Below are 11,386 nucleotides of genomic sequence, written 5' to 3' on the forward strand. Positions count from 1 at the left end.
CACCTTTTCGGTACCAGTCGGCTGCTCTCCACGGCATCAGGGCTGTAACGCAACTCTGATCGATCGTGAGACGGAGTCGACCGGACGCCCACGCTCGGCGCGGCACGCGCGCTTTCAGCCAGAGCTGCAGTGGGCGCATGCAAAGCACCCCTAACTGTAGAACTGATGATGCTGAAGCCATAAGACCTAACACTCTTTGAAAGGTCTTGAGCGGGGCAGACTTGCTGCGGCAGAGCGCGCTCACTGCGCTCTGAACGCTCAGCGCGCGCACTGACGAAAGCTTCGCTTTCATTGCCAGCGAGTCTAATTCTATGCCCAGGAAGGAGATATTCTGGCTGGGGTTCAGCGAGCTTTTCTCCCAGTTGACTTTCAAACCCAAGTTCTCGAGGTGATCGAGTAACATGGTCGTGTGTTCCCTGAGCATTGAGTGAGATTGCGCTAAAATCAGCCAGTCGTCCAAATAATTCAGTATTCGCACGCCTTTCTGTCTGAGCGGGGCGAGCGCTGCATCCATGCACTTCGTAAATATACGGGGTGCTAGGGACAAACCGAATGGCAGGACTGTGTACTGATAAGCTTGGCCCTCGAAGGCGAATCTCAAAAATCGCCTGTGACGCGACGCTATCTGTATTTGAAAATACGCGTCTTTCAGATCCACTGACACAAACCAGTCTCCTCGGCACACTTGCGCGAGGATTTTCCTGGTTGTGAGCATTCTGAACTTTCGCTTCACTAGCGCTTTGTTCAGTTGCCTTAGATCTAGTGGTCACTTCGGCTCGTAGCAGGTGTGCTGCATCTGCCTTTATCATGGTCTCGACGCGCGCCGTGTAACGGCGAGGGCGTCGTCGAAACTGGAGCGAATAGCCTCTCTTTATAATGTCCAGCACCCATTTTGAGACCCCTGGGAGTTTTTCCCATGCATCTGCATGTAATGCGAGGGGGTAGGTGCGAAGCGCGCTCCGATCTGTTACTAACGGAGCCGCTTCGGTGTCTGTGACATGCAAGGCTCGGGGTACGCTGACCGCGGGGACTGCTTTCTCTGTGTGTATATGTGGTTGCGTGGTAACGGGCACATTTAACACACTCGATGCAGCTTTTAGCCGCGTAGACTGGGCGTCGTCCGGTTTACAGAAACCGTAAGACCTGCCTGATGTAATATGTGTGGGCACTCTGGGGTGGGCACATATACCACATGCGAAGTCGGTGAAACTGTAGCGAATAGCCTCCTTTAATAATGTCCAGCACCCATTGTGAAACCCCTGGGAGCTTTTCCCATGCATTTACCTGTAACGCAAGGGGGTAGGTGCGAAGCGCGCTCCGATCTGTCAATAACGGAGTCGCTTCGGTGCGTTGTGACGCACGAGTGACTGTGACATTCGAGGCTCGGGGTACACTGACCGCGGGGACTGCTATCTTTGTGTATATATGTGGTTGCGTAGTAACGGGCACATTCAACACACTCAGCGCAGCCTTTAGCCGTGTAAACGGGGCGTCGTCCGGTTCGTTTTTACAGAAACCGTAAGACCTGCCTGATGTGATATGTGTGGGCACTCTGGGGTGGGCACATTTATCACATGTGAAGCGCAGCCGATTCGGGTCGACTTTATGTGCGCGGGTTTTGTATGACAGGATGTGCTCATGTGTATGCGCATGCGAGCTACACACAAAACACCTTCGGCTATGGCCGGAATACCCGAAAATACACTCCTTTGAGGATTTAATTGGGTAGCCGTGAGAACGGCTCTTGAGTGCAGACAAGCAGGCTGCAGCGCCGGCTTGATGACTGCGGATAACGCTGGAACAGCCACATTTCTTGGAGCTGAGCGAGCGAATACTTTCGGTGGGAGTCTTGCAGCCGCGGGACTCGCGCACCGGCGTTCAACACTCCAAACAGCGTTCGCCTGCATAGAGCGAACGCACTCCTGGTTTCGTTTTTACAGAAACCGGTTGACGTGCATAATGAGGTGTCTGTGAGCACTGTGAAGATTTAACATTTAACACTCCAAAGCATAGAGTTAATGCACTGTTGGTTTCGTTTTTACAGAAACCAACAGTGCATAATGTGGTGTCTGTAGGCACTGTGAAGCGGGCACATTTACCACGTGTGACGCGCAATCGATCTGAGTCGATTTTATGTGCGCTGTGCTTGTGTGTAGAGATGAGCACTGGTTAGTGGGCATATTCTTACAACACGTGAAACACCATCGGCCGTGGCCGGGACACCAGATAATACACTTTATTGGGAGTTTATCTGTGTAGCCGTGGGAACGACTTTTGTGTGCAGGCAAACGGGCGACGGAGCCGGTTTGTTGGCTGCAGAAAACACTGGAACAGTCACATTTCCTGGGACTGGACGAGCGAATAACTTTGGTGGGGGACCGGCAACAGCGGGACTCGTACACCGTCGTTTTCCTAGTTGCTAGGACGATTTCGGAGGCTCAGGTTTCAACTCAATCCTGGGCCACGGGCCGCGTCTGGCGGGGCGGCGGCCGGACGAGAAAAACATCAGAAACCGTTAACCACGGGTGCCTCTCAGCAACGGTGAGAGGCCATGCTACGCAGCGCTGCGTCTGAGCAGAATGCGCGTTCCCGCTCTGGCGGGAAACGGAAATCCTCTTCCTCCTTCATGGCCCCCCTCGTCAGCGGCGTCGATGGAAGCGGTGGCATACAGCGGCCGCTTTACGTCCGGAACAGAGGCTGACGAGGTCGATGAAGCAGGCGGGCGAACCGGCGAGCTTTGTCGGCTGGAGGAAGGGTCCGGGGCCCGCTGGGCACAGCGCTTTTTACGGCGCGACACCGCGCGGGCGGGGGAGCAGTCTCAGTGAAGAAGGCAAGGCAAGTCCTCAGAGTCGCCATTGGCATCTGCACGAGCCGTATGAAAGCATCTTTAAAAAGACACTTTGCTCTCTTAGAGAAACAGTGTGTATCGCAGCGGCGACACACACTGTAGATTATAAAAGATTATAAAGGATATAGGCGCCGGAAAGCGCAGCAGGAAGGCACGGAAGGCGGCGTGGCCAGCAGCTCCAATGGCTCGTCCCGCTGAGATGCTTGCAGTCGACGGCGGCTTCTTCTCCGGCTCCAGCGATGCGTGAGCTTCGCTTGAAGGATGAAAAAATCAGAGTGTAGCTACCTGCGAGCGATATTTATAGGCTGGGATCACGCCACTTTCGGCGGGAGATGACGTATCAGGCGCGAAATGCTCTCATTGGAGCTGACATCGCGCCAAGCCTCGCTCGATAGGTGCTGCAGTTGCTGCGGAGCAGCCAATAGGCACGCAGTACGCCTCGCCTATGTCTGCTCACCGCGGCAACGCGTTTTACATTAATACAAAATTAAGGATAATTTTTTGGCTTCAATATCTCTCGCGGAAAGGATTTTCCCCCTAGCGTAAGCTACGCAGTAGGAGAGACCTCTCGTAAGAGAACCAAGATCATGAATTCGAAAGTAAAAGTGAAAAGCATCCTAAGACATTCCAATAGCGGAAATCACGTTCACAAAATTAAAATCACAAATAATACTAATGAAAAAGAACGGGTTGAATGTTAACTACGTTTCCATAAAACTATAAATTATGATAACAAACAAACTATTTAGCAATGAGCATTGATTAATCCCATGTTGTAGCTATAAATAAATAAATAAATAAAAATGAAACCAATGCACGTGCGACCAACTGAGAGCGTCATGCCGCGTTCCAGGCAACCCCTTACCCCTGTTTTTCCAAACTTCTACCCGTGAAAGTGCACTGGAAAAGGCAGTCAAACCCGTGAATTCCCACCCATGAACTCGTACTAGATCGACGTACTCCCAGTTCCGAGTTCTGACGTAACATAGCCCGAGAAACAACAATATCAGCCTCTAGGGGTGCGGTGTTTATGCAAGTGGCACACGGTGGAAAAATAGTTTAGGACAATATAACGTTGTAATCAAATTATTAATAATATAAAAATAATAAATGCGCTTAGGCCGTTTGGCGTGACTTGCCTGGAACGCTACAAAGTCGTGGTTTAAAGTTGTGATTTAGGAGCTCAAAAATCTGCCTGAAACGCAGCATTAGTGTGTATCCTGTCGCAAAAGTCCTTCCCACACAAGGGGAATAGTGTGATTAAGGTGTGTACATGTCTTCCATAATGCGACTAAAATAGGAATACTCCACCTGTCTTAATTCGATTTGTGTTTACTCCGATTATGACTTTAGTCGGATTAAGTTAATCAAAAATCTCAGTTTACATGGTTGCTTCTTAATCAGAGTATTGTCAGAAAGGGTTTGAATACACAAAAATGCAGAAAAACCAAAGAATTTGTGCTACCTGAATGATTTTCTGAAGAACAGCAGGCAGTTTAACTGTTCAGGACAAACACAAGGGACTCATAAACAACTATCACTAAAAAAAAAAAAAAACAGCTGTGGATCATTCAAGTAACAACACAATTTTAAGAATCAAGTGTATGTAAACTTTTGAATGAGGTTATTTTTTATAAATTTAATTATTATTAAAACATAGTAATTAGTTAGTTAGTTTATTCAAAAATCACGTCGCAAGTTTTGAACAAGACAAGGCGGGACTATGCCGCGACCGTTAACTGCCGAGACCGTTAATCTCTGGTTTCTACGGTTACAGCAGGCGCGCAGGCAGCCACTTCCACCTGGCTGAACCGCCACTGAGGGGCATGAAATTACCTCTTCCAGGGCAACACTGGATGCTGAGACGGAGAAAGGGGGCGAAGGCGGAGCGGGGAAGAGGAATGAAGAAAACACAAGTGTGGAGAAAGGGACAGCGAGTAAGATAAAGCAAGTAGAGGGTAAAGAATGAAAGAAGAAAAACAAAGAATGTGAATCACTCCCACCTGAGACTCGCTAGCCTGAGGTGAGAAAATCAGAAGGAAAAACAGCAAACAAGTAGGCATGAAAAAAAGCAGTGTGTGCTTATGTAGACAATGTTTTGTACTGTAATTTTAATTTTTCTTTTATTTTTGTATTGTTTTGTCTATATGGACCTTGATGTGTCTTGAATAAAGTTGATTGATTGAATGAGTGGAAAGGGAGTAAGTTATATAAAAATAAACAACGAGCCATATGAACTGTCCTTACCTCTGGAACACTTCCCTTTGTAATGTTTGGTCCTTTGTTAAAGAGGAAAATCCAATTCCGATTCATTAAAAATTCTATTATTACTTTTAGGGAATAAACATTTGGATAAAACTGTAGTAAACAACAGACATCTAGTAATTTAGATCGTACTGCTGCCTAAAATGCGCTGTCAAAACTCATAATGTGTATATTTGACTACTAGTTGAGATTTAAACCTCACGGTGATTGGAACGTTATATGTGTTTGATTCACTACAAAGATTCGACTCATTTGAGTCATTCGTTCTGAATTCGGACTATCCACCTTATTTTGATTTTTACCTAGCTATTTGGAAATGTAATGTGTCTGGCTTCCGGTCTCATCCTCCTTCATCTATTTTAGCTGTACATAACAGCTTGTTTTGCTGCTTGATATTGCAAACTGGTGTCTTACCATATTATTTTAATGTATTATCTTAATTATGAACACACTGGTTTGTAGTGCAAACAGTATTACCATTCACTGCAATTCATTATTCTTTTCGTTACCAGAAAACAGCTTACTTCCACACTAAAAAAATAAGGTGTATACTGGATACTAAACCAGCTCATTAGAGTAATTTATTATTAGCCTACTTTGGAATCCAACAATGTTGATTGCTCTGTTTTTGATTCGCTAATTATGGACTAAGCCGTTAAAATAGTTTATTCATTCTACACAGGCTGCGCTGTATGTATTTAGGCCAATTGACACCGCACATACAAACGCCAACAAACATGTTTGTTGGGTTTTGTTGGATCAGTTTGATGCCCTTGTCGGCATCTGTTGCCGTTGGTCAGAGTTTGTTTTCACTTGACTGAACATGTTCAGTCAGCGTTTGTTGGTGTCTGTGGGGCAGTGTGAACATGACAGTTATTTTTCATAAAATTGTCAATCCAACAGCCAACTTTGTTGGTGTTTATTGGCGTTTGTCTGTGCGGTGTGAATTGGCCTTTTGATTCACTAGACAGAACCGGTTCACAAGAGTCATTTGTTCTGTATTTGAACTACATTGATGTTTCGTTTCGGTGCAAAAACCATTAATAGACAGATTAACGGTTAATAACAGAGTGTCATTAAAACATTAAAAGAAATAAATACATTAAAAAAACACACAGAACAGACTAAGTTCCCACCCGTGAATCTGGAACAATAGAGGGTTTGTACATGTCACGATTTGATCAGTTATTGGTGATACTCAGATGTAAACAACCGCATGGATTGCACAAACTAAAGTTAATAGGTGGTAAATATACATACAAGCAGTATTAATTAAGATATTAGTCTAATATTTCACCTACCTGACTTGAAATGATAAGAACAAACACGAATGTTGTCAAGATTCTTGCCCTAGAAATCCTGGTTTAATTTGGTCAACCACAAACAACTTTTGCACTCTTTTCCTTGATTTGTTATAACTTTTGGCAGTCTATAGTACTCCAGATGTTTTTCCCTTTCTGACCGATTAGTACAGCCCAAAACATAACAATAAATGACCATTATCAGCAGCAATAATGAGCAAAATATGCATTTTGTTCGGTTCAGTGACACAAATATGGCCGATAGATGGCGCGTCGTGAAAACACTCAAGCAAGCAAGGAAAAAAGTAATTAAGTAATAGATTAAAAAAAAGAAATAAAACAGCTAATCAAAGTCTGGATGATTACTAGAACATTCCAGGCAGGTGTTGGAGCAAGTTGGAAGTAAACACCACTTTTTTACAGAGCTGTTGATCGAGGAACATGTTCCACTTGGCAAAATTTTGGTCAGCCTCACCATGTAGTTACTCATTTGTGCCATTACATTTTCTAAATCTCAAAAACAGGATTTCAGTTTTGAGCAGCTTTTCTAAGGTTGTTCTCATGATTATATCATTTTCAATATATTAATGAATCAATTCTAGAGGTGGATCACATGGAGGGTGCAATTTCTTGAAGAGACGTAGAGGGTACAGAGATCATCTGAGCTTTCACCTTTGAAGGTCTCCTTAGAATTCAGACCAAGTAGTCGAGACACGCACTCTTCCTTAAGTGGAGACCCACTACCCATAAATCACTAGCTCATTCATTAGCTTTGTGTCAGTGGAGACACGCCCAGGAGGGCCAGAGGGGAGCAAAGCGCAGTCAAAATAGCATTCTCCCATTTCCATGTTAATTACAGAAGCCTGAGATGGATGCCTTCAACCTCATTGTTAATTTAATGTATGCAAAGCGCATGCAATTGCCACATTAAAACCAAGAGGACAATGTTCAAACAAGCTAGTAAAACAGCAGCTTTGGCATTTGGCTTTGAAATCAATGTCAAGATGTTTTATGACGAACACCGGGTTAAAACGGCTGAATGCTCTTTGGAGACGAGAAAAGAATGATATTAGCGTTTAGAGCCGCACAGCTGCTGAGCTGTTAGCTAGGTACGAGGACTCATTTATGTGGCGAGTGAGCAATGTTTGCGCCTCTGAGATAAACCGAACCATCGGCCCATGAGAGGTTCTTGAATACGCAGTCGACTGTTTGGTGTAATCTCTGTAATTCTTGACCAATTGCACATAAATGCTTTTTCTTTTCTCTCTGCAGCTCCAGTTGAACTGGCGTGGATTTGTGTACCCTGCCTGTGGAGCGCAAGCTTTAGGGAACAGAAGGACCCTTGAGTTTAATCTTTCTCAGGGCTGATCTGGGTCAGTGAAGGCCAACAGAAGGCTGGATCCCATGGGGTCTGTGCAAAACACTCTGCCATTTCTCATCTCCACACACACCCGCCTCTGCACCTCCGACTGGGCACAGGACCTGGGGTAAGCCCACTCGACTGGATGGCGAGCCACACAGGGGCTTTAATTTTCATTTAGTGTGTTGACGGATGCAGGCGTGAGAGATGATGACTCAGGTGTTGGACATTAATGTCAATTTAGCTGGTAATTTAGAGCCGCAATGCATTACTTTGGAAATCTGTCCCATGTGCTAACCATTCCTGGGAACATTTGGGGCTGACAGAACTTAGAAATGGTATGACAGAAATTTGGAAACAATGACTTTCCCTGGCAAGTGAACTGTTAGTGTTACTTGCTAAATCATTACTATTGTTAAGTCATTATTATAAACTTATACTTAAAGGGTTAGTTCACCAAAAAATGAAAATTAGCTCATTATTTACTCATCCCCAAGGCATCCTAGGTGTATATGACTTCCTTCTTTCAGACGAATCCAATCGGAGTTATAATAAAAATTGTCCTGGTATTTCCAAGCTCTGTCATGGCAATGGGTGTGTGTTTCTTGACAACAGTCCAAAACAAGTGCAATAAAGTGCATCCATCCATAATAAAAAGTGCCTCACACGGCTCCGGGAGGGGGTTAAATAAAGGTCTCCTGTAGTGAATCGATGAGTTTTTGTAAGAAAAGTATCCATATTTAAAATGTAATAATCACTTTTCTCTAGCTTGCGCTAAGTGTTGTACAGGGAAGCTGTCCTGGGCAGATGACATAGGAGTCTCGTAATAAAACCAACATTTGGTTGAAATTCTCGTTTTGTAATTCTAATTCTAAGTTGTTGTTTTATTTACCTCTCTTCACTGCGCGTTTGCCCAGGACGGCTTCCGTGTACGTTTGTTGGTGCAAGCAATATTAAAGTGATTATTACGTTTTAAATATGGATATTATAATATGGATCTTACAAAAACTCATTGATTTGCTACAGGAGGCCTTTTATTCACCATCCAGAGGAATGTGAGGCACTTTTTATTATTGATGGATGCACTTTATTGGACTTATTTTGGACTGTTGACCAGAAACACCCACCCATTGCCATAATAGAGCTTGAAAGTGCCAGGATAATTTTTAATTTAACTCTGATTGGATTCATCTGAAAGAAGGAAGTCATGTACACCTAGGGTGCCTGGAGGGTGAGTAAATAATTAGCTAATTTTCATTTTTGGGTGAACTAACCCTTTAAAGGTCCACTGAAGTGCCTTGAAACATGCAGCGTTATTCTATGTGGTGACGTACTTTTAACTGAAACAAAAACATATCGCCCAGCCCCGCCCACTTATTTTGAATAGCCAATAGCATTCCATTTATATCTGCTCGGGCCAGAGCCGTTAAGCTCGGTAAAGCTGCATTTGTAAGCTTATGACAGCCACAGACTAATAAATTACCCCACAGATTCAATATGAAACTCTTGCTAAAACAAAATAGTGATCATAATCATGCTGAGGCTGTGTAGTTTAATACATGCCGATCGCACATATGATCCGCTCCGTGTATTGCGTCTCTGTGTAGGGGGCGGGACACTACGGACTCTAGAGAGCATTTGATTGGACAGAACGTTTGATGAGAAACTGAAGTGCACGGTGATATCATCAAAATCGTTGATTCATATTGGCGGAAGTGACGAGACTGTAAGTTTTGAATGCTCATATCTTGTAAACGCGAATTTTGTCGTTGTTTTGAAGCACACTAGCTTATAGATAATCTTAAGGCTAATTAATTCATATTAAAAGCCAAAAAACTTTAATTTTGATTTCAGGGGGACTTTAAGGTTAAACAATTAAAAAAAAAAAAAACAACATTAAGTATTAGACTTTGGTGCAGAACTCATCCAGAACCATTTTGTGGTACTGAATGATACCTCAGATTTTGCAGATTGTAGGGCCCTAAGAAATCTGTTTAATTCTTTCTTAATTTTTTTCTCAAAAATCTCTTTATTACTTTAAACAAAAACCTTCTTTCACCTATTCCACCAAAATGAAAATAACAATAATAAAGGCAATGCTGCTTACAATTGCAACTTTTTCTCTTTTTAAAAAAAAATCCAATAATTGTGACTTTATATCTCACAATTTAAACAATTTCTCAGTTAACTGTCACAATTGCGACTTGATTTTTTTGTACTTGCAAATTTATATCATACTTGTATCTATTTCTTATAATTACAATTTAATGTCTTGTATTTGCAACTTTACATCTCACAGTTGCATTCATTATCTCATACTTACTACTTTATTTGTCACAATTCTGACCACTTTGTCTCACAACTGCAACTATCTCATATTTGCAACTTTATATCCAACAATTGCACCTTAAATTTCCTGCATTGACTTTATATTATTATAGCAACTATTTCTCATCATTGCACTTTTATATCTCATAACTGCAACTTTATGTCTCATAAACATGTTTATTACTAGTTATCATATTAGCAACTTTATATCAGAATTTCTACTTTATTTCTCACAGTTGTGTCTAATTCTTGTATTTGCAACTTTATAATATTTGCAACTTTATGTCTAACATTTGCGACTTAATTTCCTGCATTGACTTTATATAAGCTATTTCTCACAATTGTGACTTTATTTCTCATAATTGCACTTTTATATCTCACAATTGCAACTTTGTCTCATAATAGGGACTTCATTTCTCACAATTGTGACTAATTCTTGTATTTGCAACTTTTTCATATTTGCAACTTTATATCTAACATTTGCAACTTAATTTCCTCCATTGACTTTGTATCAACTATTTCTCACAACTGTGACTTTATTTCTCATAATTGCATTTTAAATATCACTTTGCAACTTTGTCTCATAATTGGGACTTTATTTCTCACAATTGTGACTAATTCTTATATTTGCAACTTTCTCATATTTGCAACTTTATATCTAACATTTGCAACTTCATTTCCTCCATTAACTTTATATTAACAATTTCTCACAACTGTGACTTTATTTCACATAATTGCACTTTTATATCTCACAATTGCAACTTTGTCTCATAATTGGGACTTTATTTCAAACAATTGTGACTAATTTTTGTATTTGCAACTTTCTCATATTTGCAACTTTATATCCAACATTTGCACCTTAATTTCCTCCATTGACTTTATATTAACTATTTCTCACAATCGTGACTTTATTTCTCATAACTGCACTTTTACATCTCACAATTGCAACTTTATGTCTCATAATTAGGACTTTGTCATGTTTGTTACTAATTATAATATTAGCAACTTTATATCATAATTGCTACATTATTTCTCACAATTGTGACTAATTTTTGTATTTGCAACTTTCTCATATTTGCAACTTTATATCTAACAATTGCAACTTAATTTCCTGCATAGACTTTATATCAACTATTTCTCACAATTGTGGGTAATTCTTGTGTTTGCAGCTTTATTTCTCTTAGTTGCGACTTTGTATCTCATGAATGTGACTTTAGTTTTACCTGGTGGATTGAGGACTATAAAAAAACACATTTTAGTTGATTATTTTATCTCAATCACTTA

This window comes from Garra rufa, chromosome 23 (assembly GCF_049309525.1).
Source record: "Garra rufa chromosome 23, GarRuf1.0, whole genome shotgun sequence".
NCBI lineage: Eukaryota > Metazoa > Chordata > Actinopteri > Cypriniformes > Cyprinidae > Garra > Garra rufa.